The 27,380-nt window shown below is 38.9% G+C and overlaps 1 protein-coding gene across 1 annotated transcript in view; it reads left to right on the top strand.

The window, feature by feature from the left end:
- Window positions 1-27,380, top strand: part of LOC149247863 (metal ion-binding protein) — a 359,567-nt gene that overhangs the window by 105,272 nt on the left and 226,915 nt on the right. The window lies entirely within an intron of this gene.

The following is a 27,380-nucleotide window of genomic DNA, read 5'->3' as shown; positions in this document are numbered from 1 at the left end:
TTCACAACACAAATCTCACATTGTATATTATTAATTTCAACAATTACATATATAGGAAATTACACACTGACTTCGACACCTCACTCCAACTCATTACATAAGAATCAACAGCTTCTAGAATGACGCCTAGGGACTCACAATGACAACTACACATTACATGGAAGCATTACTTCCAACACCCTCCCTTAATGCTTACATGGAAAACATATTACAACAACAAATAAATCTTTGTCTAACTGGTCTTCATCAGCGCCCACATCCACTCTGGAATCTTGCAAACTCCGCTCTTTCACCACCACATCTTCGAGCTATTACTTGACCTCCATTTAAAACGTAATTGCCTCTGACCATCCTTGATGAACTTTGCAGGATCAACAATATTGACAAATCGTCTCCTCGGGCTTTCGTGATAAGATCTGTCAAGTAATGAACCATCCTATGGACCAACCACCATCTATCGGATATTTCTCTTTCAGCTATCCGTCAGTTGATAGGATGGAGGTCTGGATACTGAATGTGCTCAAGAGTTGATCAAACAACTTGACCTTACACAAGAGTTGATGTTTGGACACTGGGGCTTCCAGTTTAAGAACCACCAACCCTTTTTATAACCAAAATTACTAACACACAAGAATTGACGTTTTGGACACCGGGGCTTCCAGTTTAAGAAACACCAATCCTTTTTAATTTGAATTTGCACACAACTATATCAAACCCACACCATGAAATAAAAGACACATTTAGACACACAAACAAACCCTAAAAAATTGACCCACGAAACTAATCATTGCCACAATAGACATTTTAATTCAATAGGCCTGCATAAATCTGAACATTGACCTTGTTTCTGTCAGCTCAGACAAAATTGAATTTTTGGCTTACTAGCCCAAGGCATTGGAAGTTGGAACACAATTGATGTAGATGTACTTAGAGGCTTAGTGCTGAGAGAAACAGTTTCAAACCATTGTAGCCAACAATGATTTTAATGCCAGCTTGGTTCCCAACATTGACACAACTCGACTGGAAAAGGAAATCCATAAGCAAGTTAATTAAAGGAGTTTGTTCAACGTTTCCCTTTTGTTCCTTTTCTTCGCTCACAATGTACACCATAATAGCCAAACGTTGAGTCCCAACATTGTTTCCCAATTAGATGACATAGATCGCAACACCAAACAAATTCGTTGCATGAAGAACACGCTGTCCTGTCAACCACTTACTATATTAAGCTTGGACGTGCATGACCTGAGCGAGAGCATCAGGGCACATTTTTGATTTGTGTTGAACACGAATGCCAGATCCAACATCGATCCACAATCCTTCTCTTTACAGTAGCACGAGGCACGTAATGGACATTGATCCCCTCCAACTGCAGATCAACGCTTTGAATTCCACCGTGGCCACTAATGATGTGCCCCTATTTACTTTTGTCATCGCAGCTCCTGATCCCAAATTCTCGTCCAGATCTCGTCCATACCATATTAAAAAAATTACAAGTAAAAACACCATTCCCATGCTTGGTGAAATTGCGTTGTTGTAGAGATCGACGACAACCATGCTTGCCAGGACACAGACCGCTGTCAATGTTATTTCATTGGCTCATTGGCTCATCTCATAAACTTTAAGCCTCAAATTATTGGATGATGTGCACAACAAAGCGACAATTGCATCATTGTTGCTCTTGGTTCTGGAAACATATGTGTACTTGCAGTTCTATGCAAGCTCCACGAAATTGACCTTCGTCTCCACCTCTCATCAACAGAATTTGCACAATGGCTCAGGATCCGATTCAAGGCTTGCAGGTAGAGAGAGAAATGCTGGCTATTTATTGGATACAGATCTACAAAACCACACTCACACACAGATCTAAATAGGGAGAAATAAATCTCACAACATAAATCAACTATCACACACTTATATTAATCTATGTATGTACAGAACAATAACACTCAAGACTCTCTCACATCTTCCTGGCCTTCCCATAAGGGAATCAAACTAGATCTAGCTTTGATACCATATTAGAAAAATAGAAGAGAGAGCAGAGAGTGATTTTTCACAACACAAATCTCACACTGTATATTATTCATTTCAACAATTACATATATAGGAAATTACACACTGACTTCGACACCTCACTCCAACTCATTACATAAGAATCAACAACTTCTAGAATGACACCTAGGGACTCACAATGACAACGTCAGATTACATGGAAGCATTACTTCCAACAGTGATGAGGTTTGCTTGAAGACTTGTAGCTTGATGTAGTTCTTCCTTCAATCTGCGCTTCTTTGTAGGTGCCTTTCTATAAGTCTCTTCTTCTAGCCTTGTAGATCTCCTTGATCACTGATGAATTGTAGACTTTTCTTGTCCTTGAAGTGGTTGAGACTTCTATGCTTGATGCTTCTCCTTGATGAGTGTTCTTGAGTTGCCCTTTCCTTGATGTGTCACCTTTCGCTCTGATACCATGTTGAAGAATCTAGGGCAAAGTAGGGTTGTGATGATTCTTCGTTGCTTGATAATAATTTGTGGAGTCTTTTTACTTTTCTTGTTAGCTTATGCTTTTTCTTTTTCTTATTAGTGCATATGCGTGTACTTCATCAAACTGCTACCAAAACAAAATAACTAGAACACAAATTTGGCTCTCTGCTAGGGACAAAACCTCTCCATTCTTGAGAGGAAAACCCTTTGTAAGTTTTTTCTTATTGAAGCTTCTTATTTGAACAACTGGCAAACCCTAGACCCTTGACTAGGACATCCTCCAAGCATAAGTCAAATCCTACCTCTTTCTGCACTATAACTTCTAGCACATGGAACTCTGTCTTCCGGTACTTGGCTCCTTCCTTATTACTTCGTCCTTCTTCTGCTGGTTGTCTAAGTTAGGAAACCCTAGAATATTAGGGCTTCTTTACTTCGTTCTAGATAGAGTCTTCTTCGCTTTCCTTTGTATACCTTGTAGACCTAGATACGCATTTGAATGAGGCTATTGATGCTGCTGCCTTCAACTGCTGTCAAATCTGCGAAGTTTACTTGCTGCATCTGTGAAGAGAAACCCTAAAACAGTCTCCTTCTCCTCGCTGTCTCTTCTTTCTTCTTTGCTGGTTGGGGAGACCTTATTGTCCTTGTTTCTTAGCCCAAAATCAAGATATTTGTTACTACTGTAATGACTGCAGGGATCCTCCTTTAACTTCGCACATGTGGTTGCAGAAACCCTAGAACACGTCTATTTTTCCTTCGCTGTTCTTTCTCCTTGTTAGCTTACTTTGTCCTCCTTATTACTGCCTTATACCCTTCCTAATTTCAGAGATAATTCGTCGTGCTTTTGAGGAGTGGACAACCTTTATAAATAGAGGTCTGTCCCTCTTCAATCGACATGACTGTCCATAAGGCTGACTTGACAGTTTTGCTATAACTCATCTTTTCTTCATTATTTTGCTGCTTGGAGACTTCGTTGATGCTAGGAGAGGATTTGAATTTGCTTGGAGTTGTTTCCTTGACCTTGTAAATTGACAATCATGATGTAAGATGCCCTCAAAGGGTCTCATCATAATTACATTGGGACTTTGACCCTCTAGAAGCACTTCAAAATGTGCTTGACCTATTTTCAATGAGCAAGAAACTCATGGAAAAATAATATAAAAATAATTTCTCTTTTCTTGAATAAGTACAAATATCAAAATTACATTTATGAAGACCTAGCCTAGTTACATTTCCTTCAACAGATCCATATGTTGTTAAGATTCTTTATGGATAGCATTATTGAGTAGAAGGTTATGTCATGTCTTGTCAAGAATTGTTATTGTGTTTGGAGCATTGCTCTTGGAGGTTGCCCCTTTGAAGAGTGAACATAGCTCTCTATTTTTTATCATCAAAGATATATTTCTTACGGTTTATCTCTCTTTTCTTGTGGGTTCTTAGGTTTTGCACCATATTTTATGTGAATAACACTACATCTTTCCAAATGCAATCTCACAACAAATTTAGTATATCTATCAACTTTTTACTATGTTGTCAAGATCTATTCCAATTGCTTCAAATTTGTCAAATCATACTTCTGCTAAAGGAGAACAGTCATCATTTTTTAACAAATACATTTTGTCATTGAGCAATTTCATCCATCATAGGTTTAGTTTGCAGCCATTGTAGCTAAACCTTTCAACACTGTGACAATTCCTTATGAAACCATTTGTAGGATTCCAGCTAGGGTACTAGACTGGACTCTATATTTAATATCGACCGAGGTGCGTAAGCTTAGAGGCGTGGTCTAAAATATATAGACATAAAGAATTACCGCCCAGGTGATTATGAGGTAAATTGCAAGGCTTCTTTACGGAAGACCGTGATATGCAGCCTATCCTTCACACACCTAGATTGCCCTACTGATGTACTTGACTACAATGCTGGTTATGAAATGCATCTATCAAAGCAACCCATGAATCTAAGTCCTGTGTATGACTGTGGCAATGATTCTAACCTCCTTACAGAGGTATCACTCAGAAAACCTTTGCTTGGTAAACACACACAGCATGCAAGATATTTACACTATTAAACTATATAAAAAGAGCATAAATGATCTATAAACTGAAACAGAGTTTATGAGCATGCATCTATAAGTCACACAAGGACCAAATCCCTTACAAGATTCTCGTTCCAGATCTTAGTGCTGACCATTCAACATAACAATAAACCCTTCAGATGCGCACACCATATACATGTAATGAAACTCAAAACATAAAGGAATCGAAAGCTTATATGACTGCAACCCGTATGCTATGTGAATCAACAGTTATGTAAATCGAAACTATGATGCAACCTGTGTGATACATAAATCGAATCCAATACAACGCTGTGCAAACATATAAATCGAATCTAATACAACGCTGTGCAAATATATATATGTGAACTGAAATGTAACAAAACGAAGAGCAGTATACCAAACGAAGAACGCAGGGCCCGTCCGCGCCTAAGGGTATACTGACTACCATCGTTCAGCAATCAACCAATGCAAAAGGGTATACACATGTTGTGACTGTAAATGGTTCTGTGTATTAACTAAAACTCTGTTCTGAGCAAACGTTTCAACAACTGATTAACCTTCAAAACATTGAACTAACTGTATTTACACATGCGTACATACAGCCATGTCATCGATGCAGTGAATGTACATAGTGCTGTTGCCGCGTTTATTACATAGCTTTTTCAAAATGTTTCCATACCATAAGTTTCAAAAAGAACAAAAATCAAAATGAAAATAGAATGATGCTGTTGTTGCTTTTATGCGCCAGAGTACCCTGCTTTGACTGAAGTTGACCGCATGCATAGGAGGCTCGATTTGGATGGGAGATAGGTGTTTGTCCATCCTTGGACATTCCAATTTTCGCCCATGCTTTTCGTTCTCGCTCATCCGCTGCGCCACATGTCAAACGGTAAACTCATTACAGGTTGTGGGTACTTCCTGTAGTCATGTCATCAAAAACCTCTAATTCTGGAACATAAAACCCCTAAATTAATTTCTATGCAATTTAATAACTATAGAACAATTAATAATCAATATTCAAGGATTTTGAGGGATAAATGATGAAAATGTATGGATAAATGATGTGTTTCTGGGAAGGAAAAAGGGTCTTAGGATGATACCAACATCTCTCCCCGACTTAAGGACTTAGCATGTCCCCATGCTACCCCAGAAGTACTTCCTTTGAACTCTGTGCCTGCATGGATCTCTGCTGCCTTGAGCAGGGTATCTACATTCTTCTTCACCTGTTGATCCTTCTGTCCCTTGAGCTCCTGCTTTAACTTTTTATATTTCTCTTTAAGAGCCTTCTTCTGGTTGTACCACTTAGTGGCCCAGTTGGAAATCTCATATTGCTCAGTCTCTAACTCACTGATCCTTTCCTTTAGCTTTTCATTTGTCTTCTGTGTTTCTTTGCTTTGCGCTCTGAGCATTTCATTTTCTCTTTTAATAACCTTTTCCAACATGTTAGCTTCCATGAGCTCTTCTTTCAATTCCTCAATTTGCTTTTCTAACTTCTTCTGTCTTTTGGTAGGAGGTGGTGAACATTTCTCCTGTTGGTTATGGCTTTCCACCTCTATGTCAACTTCTGGTGCTGGTGGTGAATGATCACCACTTTCAACATCCAAATGGGCAGGGGCATGAGATTCAAATTGGTCTTCTTGCAGCTAAGTTTTTGGTGTCCTTCTTGATCTTCGGGAGTAGGTGGTGAAGATTTTGTCTTTCTCAGCCCTCTTGACATCCTCTTTTTGCATGTTTCTGGTCCTTATGCTGCCCTCAAGTTGAGGTGCTCTGCTGGGCTTGGACACTGGAATTTCCTCATCTATGTCCTTCATGAACCCAGAATCTTCTTGCACTTCTTCTTTTTCCTCCTCATCTCTGATTTGGTTGACAGTTAAGAATTATTTCCATGGCTTCCCTCGCTTCTGCAACTCATGTTCAATGAGGATTTTAATCAGGCCAAAATGGTACAGGCTTTTATCCTCATTCCCTTTTTGTTTCTGGATAGTTTTGGCCATCTTTGTTAAACTTTGCAGCAGAAAATATGGCACACTGATTACACATTGTTTCTTTAAATGGAGGAGTAGCTTGATGTGATAGAGATAAACAATGCTGTATCTACCTTCACATGTTATAAACTTTTGGATAATGTAAACCATTTCATCCCAAGGATGAACTAACCAGCTTCTTGGAACTCCCTTTTTCCAGTTTACTGAGGAAACTCTAGACCTGGACATGAACTGTGTCCATGATTTCTCCTTGAATTGTTTAGTTTTAAAGTACTTTTCTCCCTCAGGGCTGAGTCCAATTGCCTGAGCTATGGTATCCTCTGAGATTCTGAAGGAGAAGGTGCCTATTAGGGCCTTTTCTCCATTAAAGGTAAAGGCAAATTGTTTTGTGACTTCTTCATTACTCCCATGGAATTTTTCCAGAAAAGGTAGCCACTGTGTTTCTCTAAGAATCTCAATACAGTCTTCATGGTACTGTGAGCTATCGAATGTACTAGGTTCAACCCTATTAGTCATGGTGATGGCAGAGGGTTGTGCCTCTAACCCCTCTCTGTCTATACTTTTAGAATTTAAACACAGAGATGTCAAGTCGGTTACCTGGTATATATAGCTTCCTTCAGTCTTTAATTATGGTGCTTAGCTGGTCGATATGACTGCTGTGGGTGTTAGAAGTAGAATGGTGATGCTTCCCCTTTTGGCGCTCACCGGTTTCACTGTGCAAACCGACCCCGAACAGTGATATTCTCCTCTGCGCTCCTTGTTCAAATTTTCACTTTGTAACCCCACTCAAATGGTAACAATCTCCTCGGCGTTCCTTGCTTCACTCTTTTACTTTGTAACTCTACCCGAATGATGACAATCTCCTCGCGTTCCTTGCTTCAAACTTTCACTTTTTAAGTTATGGGAACCGAGGATGTGAAATACCCTGTACTCGCCTTACAATGTAATCATACAATTTAAAAACAGAGGGCTGTACGCTTGTATGCATGTTAGCATAAGAATGCTGAGAGCGTACCCATAGTGCTGAGCTATAACGCTGGGTGGCAATGCTGGGTGGCGAGGTTATGATTCGGGTGTGCGTGTGATGTAAAACATATAGGCCGCTTGTTATGATTCGACTGTATGGAGTAAAGAATATATATAGGCCGCTTCTATCTCATCCTTTATATTTTTTAAAACAAACACACAGCTCACCACGTGCCCTTTTCAATTATATTTAGTCATGTAGAGAATGTTGGTATGCCTGGAGGGTATATGACATGGTGAATGTGTTGGTGATGGGTGTTAGGGATAGGTGGATGTAGGGAAATGATGAAACTTGGTGGGATAAAGGGTGATAAGTGGATGTATGAAGGTGTCCTTGAAATTAATTACAACAGCTTATAGTCACTAAAATTACATTAAAAACTAATCTAGGAAATTAAATGTCCAAGAACAGAAATACATTACTCTCTTGTTGATCATTTGACATGCTGAGTTGCTAATCCTTTTGACTGTTCTTTTTGACAGGTCCTCTGAGGGAGGTTGAATACACAGGTCCTTTGAGAAAAGTTTTGAAGATGTAACAGGTCCCTTTGAAAAGTTTGAATGTACAGGTCCCTTCTTGAAGACTGAAAATGTAATAGGTCCCTTGAGAAAACTGAAGATGCAATAGATCCCTTAAGAAGATTTGAAGATACAGGTCCCTTGAGAAAGCTGTAACAGGTCCCTTAAAAAAAACTGAAGATGTTCATGTAGCTCTTTGTATTGTTACAGGTTCACTGAGCTTGCAATTTGCTGGAGTGTTGGCGGAAGTCTGTTGAAGTAGCCTTTGATGCCAATTTTTTTTTTTTTTTTTAACAGGTCCCAACTGAATGTTTTAAACAGGTCCCTTACTGCTGGTTGGAATGTCTCAAACAGGTGTCAATTGCTTTAAACAGGTCCCTTTTGAATATCTTAAACAGGTCCCATTGCACTGATGGTGTTGATAGCATAGGTGTCTGAACAAAACAGATCTCCCTGCAAACTATTTATAACCAGGTCCCTCTGAAAATCATGACAGAACAACTTATTTGTTAAAGTCTAGAATGCTGGTAACAAGCTGCTGTTGAAAATTTACAGTGAAATATAGGATAAGAAATCTGAAGAATTTACAAGGGAGAGATAAAAGTAACAGAACAGATGTCTCCCTCTCCCCGACTGAAAGTTTGACTTGTCCTCAAGTCATGATGCAACTGAGAAATGAAACAATGAACAACAGAAATAGAATTCATACCCGCCAATAAATTGGTTTTCAGGTAGGAATTCGGGGTTAGATTGTGCCAGATACTGGTTTTCACATCTAACCCATTATTATTTTTTTGAGTTTTTGTTTTATTTAATTTTTTTTTTATTTTTGTTTTTATTTTTTATTTTTTATGTTTTTTTCTTGATTTTGAAATTGAAAGAAAATGAAACTAAGGCAGTGATACTGCAGCTGAGGGCTGCAGTACCTCAACCTCTTCTTGCTGAGATAGTGTATGGAGAAAATCTTGCTTGCTGATGGGCTTGTTGTACAGCTTCAGGCGATGACCATTGACTGTGAAAGAATGACCTTTGCCATCAATAGTTTGGAGTTTTACTGAACCATTGTCATAAGCCTGAACAATTTCATAAGGGCCCATCCAATGGGTGGTGAACTTAGCTTTATGATCCTTGAATTTTGAATCAAAAAGCAGAGCCCAGTCACCTTCTTTGAAGTGCTTCTTCTTAATGTGTGAATCATGCCATTGCTTCCTGTGCTTTTGCATGAGGGTGGTGGTTTGTTCTGCTTGTTGTCTCATCTCATCCAGCTGGTTCAACTGCTGGATTCTCTCTTTCTGTGCTTGATCCAAATCAATTAGTAAATCTGCAGCTAATTTAAAAGTGTGAATTTGGAACTCAATAGGAAGCATGACATCCTTACCGTACACCAATTGGTATGGTGTAAATCCGGTGGTATCTTTCCAAGTAATCCGGTAAGCCCAGAGTGCCTCTTTGAGCTTTTCCTCCCAGTTTTTGCGGTTCATTGCAACAGTTTTGGTAATGATCCCCTCCAAAGTCTTGTTGGTTGATTCCACCTGCCCATTGGCCTGTGGATGGTAGGGGGTACTTTTCCTATGCTTTATCTGGTACTTGTCTGTGATGTCCTTCATGAGCTTTGAGGTGAATTGGGTACCTTGATCACTGACAATTTCTCTTGGCACCCCATACCTCACAAAGATCTCCTCAAAAAGGAAATTGACTACTGTGTGTTCGGTTGCTCTTACCAGTGCTTTTGCTTCTGCCCACTTTGTGACATAATCAGTACACACTAAGATGTACTTCTTACCATTAGAGGCTGGGTTGATCGGTCCTATGAAGTCCAGAGCCCACTTATCAAATGGTTCTAAGTGAACTTGGGGCTGAAGGGGCATTTGATCGGTAGCTGTGGGTCTGCCCATCCTTTGGCAGCTGTCACAACTCTTTACATACTTCTTGGCATCCTTGAAAATGGATGGCCAATAGTATCCAAGTGTTAGAACTTTGAAGGTTGTCCGCTTCGCTGCAAAATGCCCACCACACGGTTCATCATGGCAAGATTTTAGAATGTCAATTACCTCATCATTTCGTACACATCTCCTAATGATCATATCAAAACCAGTGTAAGAGAGATCGCCATTGAGCCATGAATATCTAACACTTTGTTTGATCAGTCTTTTCCTTTCCTTTGCAGTGAAATGTGGAGGTGTCCTACCTGTAGACAAGTAATTAGCTAAATCAGCAAACCAAGGAGTTACTATGGAAATTGCGAATAAGTGCTCATCCGGAAAAGAGTCCTCAACAGGAACAATCTCACCTGGATTTTGCAGTCTAGAGAGGAAATCTGCCACCTGGTTTTCTTTGCCTGGTCTATCTAACACTGTGATGTTAAATTCCTGCAGCAATAGTAACCATCTGGTAACTCTGCCACTAGTTATTGGTTTATTCATGAGATGTCGAATGGCAGAGTGATCAGTATGTACAAAGACTTCATAACCAGTTATGTAATGGCGAAATTTATTCACAGCATAAATGATGGCAAGTGTTTCCTTCTCTGTAACTGTATAGTTTAGCTCGGCAGGTGTGAGATTTTTACTAATGAAATAAATTGCATATGTACAAGATTCTTCTTTTTGGCCTAAGCATGCACCTATGGCAGTGTCAGATGCATCGGTAAAAATATGAAATGGTAAACTCCAATTAGGCCCTCTCAGGACTGGTGCAGTAGATAGTTTCTTCTTAAGTTGTTCAAATGCATGTTGGCAGTTCTCAGTCCAATTAAAAAGTACATCTTTGGCAAGAAGTTTAAACAAAGGTAAGGCTATCTTGCTAAAATGTTCAATGAATCTGCGGTAATAGCTAGCATACCCAAGAAAACTTCTTACCTCTCTCTGGTTCTGTGGAATAGGCAAATTGACAATAATCTGGATCTTGGCTGGGTCAACCTGGATGCCTTGAAAAGAGATATAATGGCCCAACACTATCCCTTCATTTAGCATCATGAAGCACTTTTCGTTGCTGAGGGACAGGTTAGCTTCAATACACCTTTTCAAAACTCTTTCTAGATTTTCTAATGCATGTTCAAAAGAATTGCCATATACTGAAAAATCATCCATATACACTTTAACACAATCATGAATCAAATCAGCAAAGATAGCTAACACAGCTCGCTGAAATGTAGCTGGAGCGTTACAAAGTCCAAATGGCAAAACATTGTAGGCATAGGTGCCCCATGGACAGGTGAAGGTGGTTTTGTCCTGGTCTTCAGAGGCAATCCGGATCTGGTTGTAGCCACTGAAACCGTCAAGAAAGGAAAATGATGATTTGCCGGCTAGGGTGTCTAGCACTTGATCAATGAATGGCAGTGGGAAGTAGTCTTTGAGCGTGGCTTTGTTTAGCTGTCTGTAGTCAACACAGATACGCCACTTGCCATTCTTCTTAGGCACAATAACCAATGGGGATACCCACTGACTGTCAGAAATAGGATATATAAAGTTGACTCTTAAAAGTTTTTGCAACTCCTCTCTGACAATGTCTTGGAGCATGGGGTTCATTCTTCTTTGTGGTTGCCTCACCGGTTTAATGGTGCTGTCAGTGTAAATGTGGTGAGTGCATGTGTCGGGGTGAATCCCATGCATGTCAGTGTAATCCCATGCAAAGGCTTTTTGGTACTTCGTTAAGAGTCTAATCAATTTTTCTTGTTGAGATGAGTCAAGGTGGTTGCCTATGTTCAAAGTTTTGCCTGGACTGATCTCTATGACTTGACTCTGTGCATTGGTAATGGATTGAACTGGAAAGATGTCATGAAATGTAGATTGTAAGGAATGGATAGTGCATGTTTCTTGAAAGTTTTGAGCTAGAAGTACATCTGCAGCATTATATTGTTCATTCCTCACATTTTCAGATATATCAGGCTGTGAGAGAAATAATTCTACCAAATCAGTATTGTCTTCATGGAAATCATAGATCTGGTCAATACTAAAAACAGATTGTACCTCCTCTTTGTCATTAAATTTGTCATCAAGCCACAAGTTATGTGTCACTGCAGGTGATTGTGCCGATGGATAGAGGGTGAGTTGTTTCCTTTCGGTCCCTCTAGAGATAATCATGTTACCTGATCGGCATCCAATAAATGCATCGACAGTCACTAACCATGGTCTACCTAGAATGATAGGATGTCCTCCTAGATTGGATTTGGGTTGAAGGACTAGGAAATCCACCGGATACTCCCAAGAGTCCAGTGAGACAATAATATCTTCCAAAATCCCCTCAGGAATGACTTTGGACCTATCAGCTAGTTCAAGAACAATTGTGGTATGTTGCAAATTCACAAGCTGGAGTGTTCTCATAGTTTCAAGGGTCATGACATTGATTGCAGCTCCAAGATCTATCAAAGTGTTTGGGATCCGTATGTTGTTAATGATGGTGGTCACTTTTGGAATGCCCGGATCAACATACTTCTCCATGGAGATGGTATTGGTCATAAGGCCTGCTAAATTTCCTAAAACATGAATGGTCTGAGGATCAATCCTCTTCCTAGCAGGTTTCTTGAGACACATGTCTTTGATGGCTTTGGTGTAAATAGGAATGTCCTTTATAGCTTGCAGCAAAGGAATTTTTATGTAGACATTTTTAAGTTCATCCAAGACATCAAATTGTGGTGGAGGCAATGGTGGTTTGACTTGGACCAAACGGTCTGGAAAAGGTGGTTGCAGTGATTGCATCGGTTTGTCTTTGGTTTCACTGCTTGACTTTATTTGAGTTGTCATTTCATTTTCTTTTTCTAAGTTTTCTTCTTGCTGATCTGTTATTAGAGAATCCTTCTGGAGCACCCTACCAGACCTCAGATTAATGTTTTGTAAGGGCAGTGTGGAGTAGGAAGTTCCTTCCTCTACATTATAAGCTGGCCTCTCTGCTCTATTGTTCGGATTTGGGACAGTTTGAGCAGGTATTTGTGTGGGTCTGGGAGGTTGTGGATTAGTTGGAAATTGAAGTTGTGGTACATTTATTTGTGGAGGAGCAGGCAGAGTTTGTTGAGAAGGTTGGGGCTGATAAACAACTGGCTGAGGGTGCTGCTGATATGACTGTGATTGTGATGGATATGGCTGTTGGTACTGCTGATATGGCTGTGAGTAAGGTGGGTATGATTGAGGATACTGATGGTAGGATTGGGAATACTGTTGAGATGGTCTCCATTGATTTTGTGATTGGTTTCCATGCTGCCATGGCATAGGTATATTCCATGAGTTTTGTGCATACATCTGATCATTCATAGGAAATTGCATATTTTGATTAGGAAACATACCTTGGGGTGCTTGCCTTGGTTGCCATGGTCGCTTTGCACCCATGTAGTACACGTTCTCCATCTCTGTGCTGGCTGCCATGTTACAGTTCTGCACAATTTTAACTTTAGGACAGTTAAACATATCATGATGCTCAGTACAGAAAGCACATACTTGTATATTGTCTAGAGGGCAGTCTTTTAATGCATGCTTCTTGCGACACTTGGGGCAGAAAATAGCCATTATATTGTCTTCTTCCTCTTGTTTCTTTTTGGCTTTTAAGGTATCAATTTGGTTTCCTAGAGTACTCAACAAATCTGTTTTGAACTCTTCTAAAAGATTACCAATTTCAGCCCGGGTGACACTAGCAGAGGCAGTTTTTATGACTCTAGATGACAAGGTCCTCTTTCCCATTTTGGCTTTACTTCTTGAATATTTTTCACACAGTTCAGCTATTTCTTCAAAGGGTAGGGCAGAGATATCACCTTTGCCCATTAAGTTGAGATCATCCTTGTATTCTTCCCTGATACCTTTCAAAAAGATTGTGCGGACTAGATCAGGAGGCATGGTTCGGTGTTTAGATTTTTGCAAGTTATAGACAAACCGTTCTAGATATTCTTCTAAGGTTTCATCCTCCTGCTGACTCATTCTAAAGATGTCATCTTTAGAGTCTTTGGATCTGCAATAAGGCTGATATTTCCTCAGAAATATTCTCCTCATGCCATCCCAATCCACTATGGCATGCTCACCTAGCCCCATAAACCATTTCAAGGCTGCTGCCTTTAATGTGGCTGGAAACAATCTCAGTCTGTGAGCATCATCAGTATATCCATAAGTTCGACACACAATATCGAACTCGAATAAGAATGAGTCTGGATCCTCTGATGCCATTCCATAGAAATTGGGTAGCACGGATGGGGGTATATTTTTCATTTTGATCTCTTCATCCTCCTGTGGTTCTTGTATAGGGAATTTAAAAGTGGATTCCTCCTCCTCTTGATGGGGAACTGATCCAGATCCCTCCTCAGCCATTCTACTTGGTTTCTTAGTGTCTCTTGGTGGAAAAGAGAGAAAGGAAAATTGTTTGGTAATGGTGCTACTTTTCCCTTGTGTAGAAGAGTTAGGAAAGGGTGGATGCTGTGATTTATGTGCAAACAGAGTTTCCCTCTCAGCAAGAGTAATGTGCTGTCCTGAATAAAATTTCTCAGCTATTGTTTGAATATTTTCCTCAGTTGTATTCCCCGGAGAGTCTGCTCCTGATGATGATGGGTTAGTGTTGAGATGGTGGGGGGTTCTCACAAATCTCCCTTGAGTGTCTCTAAGTCTAGGCATATATGAACATGATTCTAACTGTGTTTTTGGTTGTTTTTGTGTATTGAAATTTTTCTTTTTGTTTGAATTCTTCACGTACGCCTCCCCGGCAACGGCGCCAAAATGTAGTGATTCCAGCTAGGGTACTAGACTGGACTCTATATTTAATATCGACCGAGGTGCGTAAGCTTAGAGGCGTGGTCTAAAATATATAGACATAAAGAATTACCGCCCAGGTGATTATGAGGTAAATTGCAAGGCTTCTTTACGGAAGACCGTGATATGCAGCCTATCCTTCACACACCTATATTGCCCTACTGATGTACTTGACTACAATGCTGGTTATGAAATGCATCTATCAAAGCAACCCATGAATCTAAGTCCTGTGTATGACTGTGGCAATGATTCTAACCTCCTTACAGAGGTATCACTCAGAAAACCTTTGCTTGGTAAACACACACAGCATGCAAGATATTTACACTATTAAACTATATAAAAAGAGCATAAATGATCTATAAACTGAAACAGAGTTTATGAGCATGCATCTATAAGTCACACAAGGACCAAATCCCTTACAAGATTCTCGTTCCAGATCTTAGTGCTGACCATTCAACATAACAATAAACCCTTCAGACGCGCACACCATATACATGTAATGAAACTCAAAACATAAAGGAATCGAAAGCTTATATGACTGCAACCCGTATGCTATGTGAATCAACAGTTATGTAAATCGAAACTATGACGCAACCTGTGTGATACATAAATCGAATCCAATACAACGCTGTGCAAACATATAAATCGAATCTAATACAACGCTGTGCAAATATATATATGTGAACTGAAATGTAACAAAACGAAGAGCAGTATACCAAACGAAGAACGCAGGGCCCGTCCGCGCCTAAGGGTATACTGACTACCACTGTTCAGCAATCAACCAATGCAAAAGGGTATACACACGTTGTGACTGTAAATGGTTCTGTGTATTAACTAAAACTCTGTTCTGAGCAAACGTTTCAACAACTGATTAACCTTCAAAACATTGAACTAACTGTATTTACACATGCGTACATATAGCCATGTCATCGATGCAGTGAATGTACATAGTGCTGTTGCCGCATTTATTACATAGCTTTTTCAAAATGTTTCCATACCATAAGTTTCAAAAAGAACAAAAATCAAAATGAAAATAGAATGATGCTGTTGCTGCTTTTATGCGCCAGAGTACCCTGCTTTGACTGAAGTTGACCGCATGCATAGGAGGCTCGATTTGGATGGGAGATAGGTGTTTGTCCATCCTTGGACATTCCAATTTTCGCCCATGCTTTTCGTTCTCGCTCATCCGCTACGCCACATGTCAAACGGTAAACTCATTACAGGTTGTGGGTACTTCCTGTAGTCATGTCATCAAAAACCTCTAATTCTGGAACATAAAACCCCTAAATTAATTTCTATGCAATTTAATAACTATAGAACAATTAATAATCAATATTCAAGGATTTTGAGGGATAAATGATGAAAATGTATGGATAAATGATGTGTTTCTGGGAAGGAAAAAGGGTCTTAGGATGATACCAACACCATTGGTTTCCATGCTACCAACAAATTTTGTCTTTCTTTGTTTGTCATGTCTATGCCTCTGTTGCTAACATGATTTGATCTTCTATCTTCGCTAGTTGTTGTGGAGGGGGGTGCCATGAGTCATTAGATGGAGTCATCTTTCAGATGCATGAACTTATAAAATTGTGTAGAGGCATCACTGACCAAGGGTCTTAGACTGTATATTGTTAGTCCCTGAAATTGTCTTGAAATCTTTGCTTGTTAGTTGCTTGTCAAACAAGCACATAAGACCTGTGTGTTTTAGACCTATTGTAAATTTGGGATAAGTCTACTTTTTCATTTTTTAAATTCAACTTTTAATACACGTTGAGGTCTAACTTAGGCCTTTAAAACATTTATTATATCAATTACAAAAAATATTAAATAAACATATCTCAAATTTACTTGTGCATTCATCTCTGGTCTTTCAATTGCTATCTCTATGGTTGATTTCTTCACATCTCCCAAATGCCCTACTACTGGTCCTTGATACCATATAATATTTTATAATTGCATATGCACATGAAAACAAACATAAAATATGCTTTATTTTTATTTTCATTTCATAGATGACATGCTTTATTTTTCTTTCCATTTCATAGATGACCTAGCACTTGGCTCTGATACAATCTAAGATTTTATCATTGCATATCGACATGAAAATAAACATAAGATAGGGTGGAGAGATAATAAATTCCATATTCATTAATAATGCTTCAATAACACACGACAAGGTTAGCCTAAGGTAGGGCTACCCATGTATCAAATACATGTACCACTCTCACACCTATCTCATTATACATTACATCATGAATGGTATCTTCGGGAGCATAATGTGGTAGAAAAACCTTACTAATTGTAAAATTAATTATTAACATTATCTTTAACGCTATGTTATATTATTGACATGTTATTACAAACATGGTCACCTAATACCTAATAATTTAATAGTAACATTAATATTAGTGTTGGAGCTCGTTGTTTGCTTGTCCAATAAAAGGGTAAATCTGGAAAGATGCATTAAAACTATGTTGGAGTTGAATGTTCGTTCTTTCAACATCCCTCAAAGAAGAGCTTCAATTGCTCCCACTAACAATTGGGCTTTGAAAGTTGTTTGCCTTGAAGAAGCCTTACTCTTGTCTTTGTCTCTATTAATGCATTTGTCCAGACTTTCTATTAATGCTAGAGATTGAGATAAAACACAAACTCTAAATTTGACACCTTCATCACCACTTTCATTGAGAGTTTCTAATATAAAATTTGATCCCTAGATTGATATTGACTGCCTTTTCCTATTTCTGCACTTGTAAACAACACTAGGGTTACGAAAACCTTTTTGGGTCTTATAGTTTTTACACCCTTATCAACATTTTTCTTGATTGGTCATCAGATTCATGATCCAACTCTTGTTTTGAAGACCACATCTGGTGTAATAGACCCACATATAATATGTAACTCAAGAACAGGATAATAAATTACACATATAACCCATAGCAATTAAAATATTAAATATAGTTAAATAATATATTGATTAAATATCACAAGTCACTCCCAAACCAGAAGTAATATCTACTCATACTAACCAGCATTCACTGAGTCCTTATAGTGTCATGAATGTTCAAAAAATTCATCACATAATTCAACACTTGTTTATTATGTTACATCTGTGTACATTTCTGTGTGCAAGTGCTGTTTTTCATGGGTTAGTAACATTTTGGTATTAGAGATTTGCTTGTTACAAGTGTTCCATTGTGTAGGAGGAAGAAAATTGCCATTAACCCCTATAGGACACCTCACAAACCCACTATTATTTTTTGAGGAAAGAAGGCAATATGGTTTGAATATCTTTTTATTTTTATTTTTATTTTCTCAAGTAGCAGCAATGGCCACAATAGGTGTAGTCACATGATGCCATGTAGATAGGCCCAAAGGAAGACGCCGCAACATTGTGAAAACCCAACAAGCAACATTGACCCTTGAGAAGTTGAAAGGCTATTAGAAAAAACCTCTAGAATTATAAATTTGGTAGGCTTGTGTTAACCCTTAAAATGGATAGTTCATTTTGCATTTTCATGGGACTTTCTTCTATTTCTCACACAACAAAAGACTTTGGAGTTTAATGGTAGCTACAAGTTGCAAGAAAAACTTGGATGTTTTGTTGATTTTTGTAGCTCAAATAGGTACTTCTATACAAGCCTTGTGTCTAGGCATGTAGAAGTTGCCGACATTCTCTTTAAAACAAACGCCCTAGGTTGAGCAAGTTGCCGATGTAACTTAGCCCAAGTCTAATTTAGGAAAATGCACATATTAATATGCTGGCTTATTGAGCTAATAAAAACTTAGGAAAAGTAATGTAATTCACTTTGATTATTTTGATTTAATCTTAGCCATTATTCTCAAGTGAGACGAGACCTAATCTCTATTATCAATCACTTTGAGATTAGGGTTAGGGTTAGGGTTTTAGCTCAATGTAAAGTTATAAAATCAAGGTTAGGGAGATGGAGAAATACACACAATAGTAGCACAAGATTGAGAGCATCATCTCAATTAGTGGTATGTTGGGTTTGAGGGAGTGCAAAGAGGTTGGAGATCTAGATCTGCAAGAGAGATTGAGCATCGATCTAGGGAAAATCTTGGAGTGCAGAGAGGTTGGAGATCTAGATTTGCAAGAGAGATCTAGCATCAATCTAGGGCAGAACTATTGGATCAGATCTAGGTTATTGTATTTGTATTTTCTCAGGTGGGCTATTATCCTAGGATGGGAGCCCACATAAGTTTGGATTTGTCAATGTTCCACCAAGTTTCCAGGATGGGAAAGGCAGGAGCGGTGATATGTACAAGGGGGTGTATATAAGCAACCCCAAAATTTAATGAAATTTTGGGGAAACGATGGAATGTCGTTGGCATAAAAATTATAAAATTATTAACGTTTAAAATAAAAATAAAAAATAAAATCCCAACAATATGTCAATAACTAAATAGTAAATCTTAATAATTATGAAATGTACATCTAAATTGAAATTCATCATTTCGTACTAGACTATTGCGAATTATCATTTCTACAATGTACATTTAAGAGTAAATTGAATCTATCATTTGACATTATGCAATGTTCCATCTATATTCATCATTTGGCATTATGCAAGGAACATCTAAATTAAATACATCATTTGACAATTGAAATTTTGCAACGCACATAAGTAAATTATTATATTTATTATTATCCAATTTTAAGGTCATGACCAAGCTAGACACCAAATTGGTATATGAGACTCCCATGTTTGAGGGACAAGGGACCCACCTCCACGCAACGATTTGATTGCCAAGTCTACGAAGGCATACATACTCTACCCCCTGTGACCAGAGGGGTTCGAGTATGTATGCCTTCATAGACTTAGTGGTCAAATCTTTGTGCGGAGGTGGGTCCCTTGTCCTACAAACAAGGGGGTCTCATACACCAATTTGGTGTCTGGCTTGGCCGTGACCTTAAAATTGGATAATGGCATTATGTTGAAGTCTAAAATAGCCACATCATACTAACTAAAAGTAAACATAAAAAGCAGCGAAATAGTAAATTTCTCAAAAAGTACTAAATAATAAATACTAAAAGAGTCAAGGTCACAGTGATTAGTATCTAGAGTCAAAAGTTCAAAACTGGAACGATGTGAAGCGTCTGGGCATCCCCGTTGCATCCCCCCTATGCCCCCTTGCATACGCCTTACATCCCCCTACTCCCCCTACAAGGGAAACACGTTCCCTCTTTGGGGAAATGTTTCCCCAACATTCCCCAAAAGGGGGTCATGGGGAAACGTTTCCCTAGGATTTTCCCCATCTCGGGAATGTGGGGGAGCATGGGAGAGCAAGGGGGTGTGCTCCCCACCCTGGGGGATGCGTCCCCGTGGAACACTAGGATTTGTTAATGTAAAACTTGTTGGTCATAAATTTGTTTGTATCACTGTCATTGAGATCGTTATATTTGCTTCTGCTGAATATTTTTTTAGGAACCTAGCTTCGTTTTTATTTAGTAAGTTTTTTCAGCTAGGAATTAAATGACGGGTGTTGGGTTCTGAAAACTAACATGGTATCAGTGTTGGAACTGCGAAGAAAACTGATCTCGGAATCGCAAGTGCTAGGATCATACCGGATCATCAAGGCCACGTTTGGCCGTGATCGTACGGGTGGAATTTGTTTTAGGGGCTGAAGAAAATCGACCAAGCAATCAAAGATAACTTTTTGTTTAAAGGGCCAATTTTTTTTAAAGGGCACGGTTGAAAAGGTAAATAAATAAACAAAAGGGAGTTTGGGGTGCCGACTGGGTGGTTGACTGGCCTAGCAACCCACCCAATTGCCACAATTTTCGACTAAGAGCACCGCTGCCACAACTGCTAGGAATTAGCTGTCGACGGTCCAGATCAACGTGGGGGAAAGCAGAGGTGGACTGCAAGGCACATAAGTAGATTGCGGACACTACCACAGGGCACAAATAGACAATCGTGGGAGTTGTCTGCCCAACAGGGACATTGCAGCAACGACTAACCATCTTCTAGGCAGGGCCGTCAGCTGTGAGGTTGCAGGTAGGGAGCAATTGCCAGGGGTTGACGCTATGGATTGTGTAGGAGATATAAGGTCGTTGTGTGCTGTGGAGGAGATGCGTGGAGTGGTCGAGTAGACAAGGGCTCAAGCCATAGCGCTACTGTGGCCAAGAGGGCCACAACCACCTATCCAAGATAGAGGAGTTTGCGATCGAATCCCGCAACCGATAGTCGCACAACGAGAACAATGCGCGAGGGTGGGGGCCAACTATTCAGAGGTGGCTGCAACGCTCAAGTGGACACAGATAGAAACCTTCACACAAGGAAAGACAAGCCGACAGTCGCCCAAGGCTGCAGTGAAAAGAGGTTCGAGGGATGTGAAACGAGTCTACCGCTGAGAAGATTCATTGCGCAAGAAAGACAACCTGCAAGCACTATCGTAGAGTGGTTGACAGACCAACGATTTGCGAACCATTAGATGCAGAATGGCCTAGAGTTTCCAACCACTAGATCGATAAAGGAGACAGTAAATGGCTTGACAGAGGTAGACGGTACGCCGCGGGGTGTCGGGGCAAAGGAAACGACATTGAAGGATGCATCCGAAGGTTGAGGAGAGGCCAACAACACCACCAATAGGTACACAACCAGTAGATTAGGAGGAGCAGGAGGCACCTTCTACTTTTGTTAGGACGAGGCAGAGATGACTAAAGCAGGCTCTTAGGAACGTTGAGGAGCATGTGGAGGGTCCTAGGAGGATGTTAAGAGAGAGTAGACCACCAAGACGGTTTCCTCATTATATGACGCTCACGAGTAACATCATTGACTCTAAGCTTAGTAGTTATGAGGAAACAAATCAATAGGTTTGGAGAGATGCAATTGTGGAGGAGTATGCCTCCATCGTGAAGAATGTTGTGTGGGACATCGTTCTAAGGCCTGATGGGCAATCAATGGTTAGTTCCATGTGGATCTATAAGATCAAGCATGTTGCAGATGGTAGCATTGAGAAGTATAAGGTTAGGTTTGTGGCGAGAGGGTTCTCCCAGAAGGAGGTAGTGGAATATGAGGAGACATTTGCTCTAGTCGCCAGACAAACTTCTATCCAATGTCACAGGGTTTGACAGACCTTATCTTTGAGGTTCGGAGTTAGTCGAACTTCAAAAAATTGATTAGGGTTCATCTAGGTTCGTTTAGGTTCGACTTACCTTCTGTTGTCCATGCGTTCAAGTCTAGTAACAGTGAATGCCATTTACCTCTGTGTTTAGGTCTGATAACAACAAATTTCAGATAGACGAGTGCAAGGATCAGGAAAATGACTTCCATCTTGCAATGACGAGCACACCACCAATTGAGCACATTTCATTTCGTTTGGGCAAACCGCGATGGCACATTTCATCGCGTCTGGGCAAACCACGATGATTACCCACATCTAATCCTTCAGCGTAAGATTTTCTGTGATATGTGGCTTTGAAAATTCTCAAACAACCGAAATGCCCATTCTTAAACTCCCAAGTCTCGATTTGGTAGATTACCAAGCGTAAAAAGCTGAAAATGGTGCCTTACAAGTTTAGAATGATACGCTAAGTGTAATTTGAACATAATATTATTATTAACACCTTATAAAGTTAGCCTATTTTAAATAATAAAATTACTATTTGTAAATACAAATTAACACATTTGAGTTATGCATAATTAAATTGATTAGTTTTAACATATTATTTTAAATTATATATAATAATGTTATTATAAATTTTATTAATCTTATAAATTAATATAACTTGCGTTATAGAATTCTATGAATTTATCAATATAAAATATAATATAATATTATAAATATTATATATAAATAAATGAATTCAAATATATATTCAAATATTTTTTATATTGTTTGAAACTTTTGACGTGTGTATAAATGAACCTAATGATGAACCTCATTTGAAAATTTGAATTTGAATTGAATGTAATCCTTGTCGAACTCGAATTCAAACCCAAACCATGTGACATTGCTTCTATTAGGGCCATGATATCTATTGCTTTAGAATTGTGGTGGAGGATATATTAGATGGATGTGAAGACAACCTTTAGAAATGTGGTGGAGGATACATTAGATGGTTATTAAGGAGGAGGTATACATCAATCAACCATAGGGATTTGAGGTGCATGGGAGAGAGTTTCATGTATGCAAATTCAAGAAGATGTATGGCACCTAGAGCATGGTACTCAAGGATTGATGGGTATTTGCTACGCATAGGCTTCACTAAGAGTGAGGAGGATCCCAACTTGTACTACACACTTCCTCTTTCCTACAGGGTCGAAGAAGCTCCTTGAATTGTGCAAGAGGGATCTTGTGACAACGTTTGAGATGAAGGACATCGACATAATGCATACTTTTTGGGATTGGAATTGTGGTGGCAGACAGGTGAGATCTATGTCGATGTCTTGAAGAGATTTAGGATGGAGGATTACATGTCTATATTGACACCCATGACTACCAACTTTAAAAAGTTGAATGTTTTTGAGAGTGAGTTGGTAGATCTCACATTGTATAGGCCATTGATAGGTTCTTTGATGTATTTGGTTAACATTAGGCCAGATGTATGATTTGCTGTGAATACTCTGAGTTAGCTTATGGTGGAGCTAAGGGTGGAAGCAAAGCTTGTGTTTAAGTATCTTTGAGGTACAATGGATTATGGGCTGAAGTATGTTGGAGGTGATGGAGTGTGATTAGTGGGCTATATAGACTCAAATTGGGTTAGGAGTGTAGCTGATAGGAAAAGTACCTCAAGGTGCTACTTCAGTTTGGGATCAACAATTATCTAATGGTTTGGCAAGAAGCAGAGTTCAATGGCACTCAGTTTAGCAGAGGCCGAGCACATGATTGCGAGTTTGGTGAGTTGTGAGGCCATTTGGCTTCGAAGATGCTCACAGGGTTGTTTGGTTAGGAGTTGGATTCGACGGTGATTCACTTGTGACAATCATAGGTGCATAAAGCTTTGAGATAATCTAGTTTCATGATAGGTTCAGGCATATAAATATCAAGTATCACTTCATCTGAGATAAGGTACATAGGGGAGTTGTGAAGCTTCAATGCATATTTGCAAATGAGCAGATTGCAAATATTTTCACCAAGCCCCTAGTGAAGGGGAAGTTTGTTTCCTACCGAGATAAGCTAGGGGTGGTGGTGATCACCTTCCTAGCGAGGAGGGAGTGTTGATGTTATTAGCTTGGGAAGGTGCTACATAGGCTTGGTGTCTTAGCATGCAGAAGTTGTTAGATTGCCTCTTTAGGTGTTTGCTTGAGTGGAGTAAGTGTTATTGTGATTTCTTTCTTAATTCTAACTTAGGAAAAACACATTAATTAATTTGATTGATTAATATTGGTTATTGTGCTGAGTTTATAAGCATAAATAATGAATTGTTTAAGTGATTTAGATCTAATCTCTACTACTGATCTATGTGGGTTAGGAATTAAACTTGGCCATCTATCACATTGGACATTGAGTGTTAGGGATTTAGCATAAGATGAAATTATAAACAAGCTTAAGGGAGAGGTGAAGACAAATTGTGATTGAGGAAGTGATTTTCTCAATGAGTGAGAGACTTGGTGAATGAAGAGAAGAAGAAAGTGTGCAACAAGGGTTTTCCAGAAGGAGAATTTGTGAGGGCTCAATTTAGAGAGGGGGCTGAGATTTGGAGAGTGGGGACAAGATTTTGAGCGAGCCAAGATTGTGAGAGGGCAGGTCGAGTTCCAGCGGGTCATGTAAGGAGGGGCTGAATTTTCTTAGAGGGGCCAAGAATTCTAGAGTTTAGTTCTACAGCCAGGAGGAGATGAGACTTGTAGGTATAGGCTGAGAATTTACCAGGGTCAAGTCATTATCCAGGCAATCCCCGAGGCCCGGTAGGGTGAGCTTGCTGAACTCTCGACTATAAGGCCACCATCGACTCATTCATATGGGTGAGGTGATTGAACCAAAAGGAGAGATCAGTATCTGGGTATCAGTATCCCGCTTTCTCGACCATCAGGAGAGAAACGGGGCTGTTGTCGAGGACCGACAGGGGCTCGACTGATAAGGAGAGGAGTTGCCTTAAGAAAACGCTAGACAACTCTGTCCTCGCCCTCCTAACGTCAGGTGAGCATTCTTCCTTATGCGTTCCTTTGGAACATTCAATTCTTACCTTTTTGAAACGCCCAACCAATTTTTCAGAGGATTTTTGTTGGGCTGAAAATACAGTGGGCCATTTCCAGGTTCAAATATTTGTTGTAATTTTAATGTAATTTTTTGTGGGTCAAGGCCCTAAATTTTCCAGATTAATAGAAGTGAAGGGAGATTGTTGGGCAGAAAAATTCTGCTATTCTTCTGGTGTTTTTCCTATTTATTTCCGCTGCATAATTTTTAATTGTGAAGTTAAAAATACTAGTGTGTTTAATTTTAGCAATTTTGGAATTGTTTGAGCATAAATAATTTTTTGGGTATAAAACAGTTGTGGTGAAAAAATAAATCAGACCTGTTGTTTACATTCTAACAGAAACATGTACGATTAAGAAATTATACTTGGCTGTCATAAACTAGGTTTATTAAACAAGAAATTGAAGCAATCAAATAGTATATAACAACGATAAGAAAAAGTCCCGGAATCTATGATAAAGACGTGCGAATTAGGGCTAAATAACGAGTAAACAAGAGAATATATAACAACATTTAGGTATCCTACATTTTTGCATGGGTGTAGAATTTTAGCAAATTGATGGTTGTGTGTTTGTTATGTATTCATTAGTTTATAACATGAATATTCATAGAAAAAGAACATGAAGACTAATAAGTGTGTTAGAAGACATCGTAAAATATACTGATATGATTTTGATGATGATTCAATTGAACTATGATTCTCTTTATATGATTTTGAAGAAGATAAGCCATGAATGAATGGATGTGTCCCATAAATGTTTATTAAATACCAGCAATAGCTTATACTATATGATTATATACTAGTTCTTATGCCATATATTATATTACATTATGTTTTTTTGCATGGAATCCTTGTGGGAGCACAAATGATGCTTCTCCACATTTGTGTATGGCATCCCTAGTAAACACATAGGTTGAGACTTGTGTGCTTCACATAGGGGACTTGAACAGAGCACTTGCTGATATGAAACTAGCCAAATGCCCAATGATATTAGCGACATCAAGTTGATCCAATCCCTTGGGATTCTACTTAAAAAGGGCATTTTTCAGCCTTCGACAATAAGTCAAGAAGACATTGCATCATATGTTTGAAAGCTATAACAGCTTTCTAATTTATTTCCTACTGTAAGCAAAGTAGGGATAACTCTCAAGGTTAGTATAGGCATGCATGAGTCCCTTGATTCACACTGGAGCTTTCTGAGATTTCCATTAGAGAAAATGTGGCTGATCCAGACATGCACAAGTCCCTAGATAGTTCAGGTTGGAGCACTTCTAGAGGTCCACAAGAGCTAATATGCATAACTAGTCTTGTGTCTTTCTTAGGTAACCCTAAAGGATTCAATGAGATTTTGTTATGAAACATCTTTGAACTTTCTCATGAGAGCATCTACCAATTGAGCAAACCTTTGGGATATGTTTGATTGATGAGAGGAATTTGACTACAAATTATGTTTTCACTCTTGGTATTTGTGTTTGTTCTTGGTGAAAGAGAAAGTAACACATAGTGGCCCTCTCATATTTTGAATCAAAGTATAGCACAATGGTGATTACTGCTTGTGAGGCAGTATGTTTTAGGAGAACACTTGTTTCTTTTCAAATAGAACAAGTTGTCGTTACTGCACTTTATTGTCACTATCAAAGTTTATTGAGTCTGTCATGAAATCTTGTGTTTGATGAGCATACAAAGCATGTGGAGGTGCATTCACACTATATTTGACAATTTGTGAAGAATGGAGATATAGAGATGCACTATTGTGCAACCAAGTTCACACTTCAAATATATTCATTGAGCCTTTCAATCTAAATAAGCTTGTAAAATTTAGAGATATGTTGCTAATTTCCCATGTGACCATTAAGGGAGGGTGATGAAGTTTACATGTAGTAATGGTCTTTTCACAACACACATTCCACACATAAATGTACAATTCGAATGAGTGTATATTTTTGGAACAATCTCCTCATATATAGCGATGTGCCACTCTTGTAGTAAGACCTACAATTATTATGGACATCATATACATAACAATCACAAGACATGACAACAAAATAGTTGGCGATGTTAGTATTTGAGTAAGGGAAGATGCTATCATATCAACTTGGGGACTTGCAACCCATAGCTAAGTTTTGGATTGGTAAAGCTTTTAGTGCGAGTAATGCTTATTAATTTCCCCTATCTCACAATCCTTATGCAACTAAGAGTACTATTAAAATTTTGTGATAATTTTAGGCATGTCTCTTATGGTTATGTAGTGGAGGTGGTTCAATTTTTATCTCTCATGAGACATATTGTGTACATGTATCTCATCATTACACATTGAATAATATATCAAGCATCTCTTTTCTCAAGAATTTTGCATGTGCATCTGCAATTGTATATGATTTTTATATAGGAAAACTATCACGGTGGATAGGATGTGTCTTTATCATAGTATTTGT

Source organism: Pinus tabuliformis, chromosome 7 (genome assembly GCF_031772625.1).
Source record: "Pinus tabuliformis cultivar Carrire ecotype Pingquan chromosome 7, CPIR1, whole genome shotgun sequence".
Taxonomy (NCBI): domain Eukaryota; kingdom Viridiplantae; phylum Streptophyta; class Pinopsida; order Pinales; family Pinaceae; genus Pinus; species Pinus tabuliformis.
The sequence above is the reverse complement of the archived record's forward strand: the minus strand, read 5'-3'. Positions and strand labels throughout refer to the sequence as shown.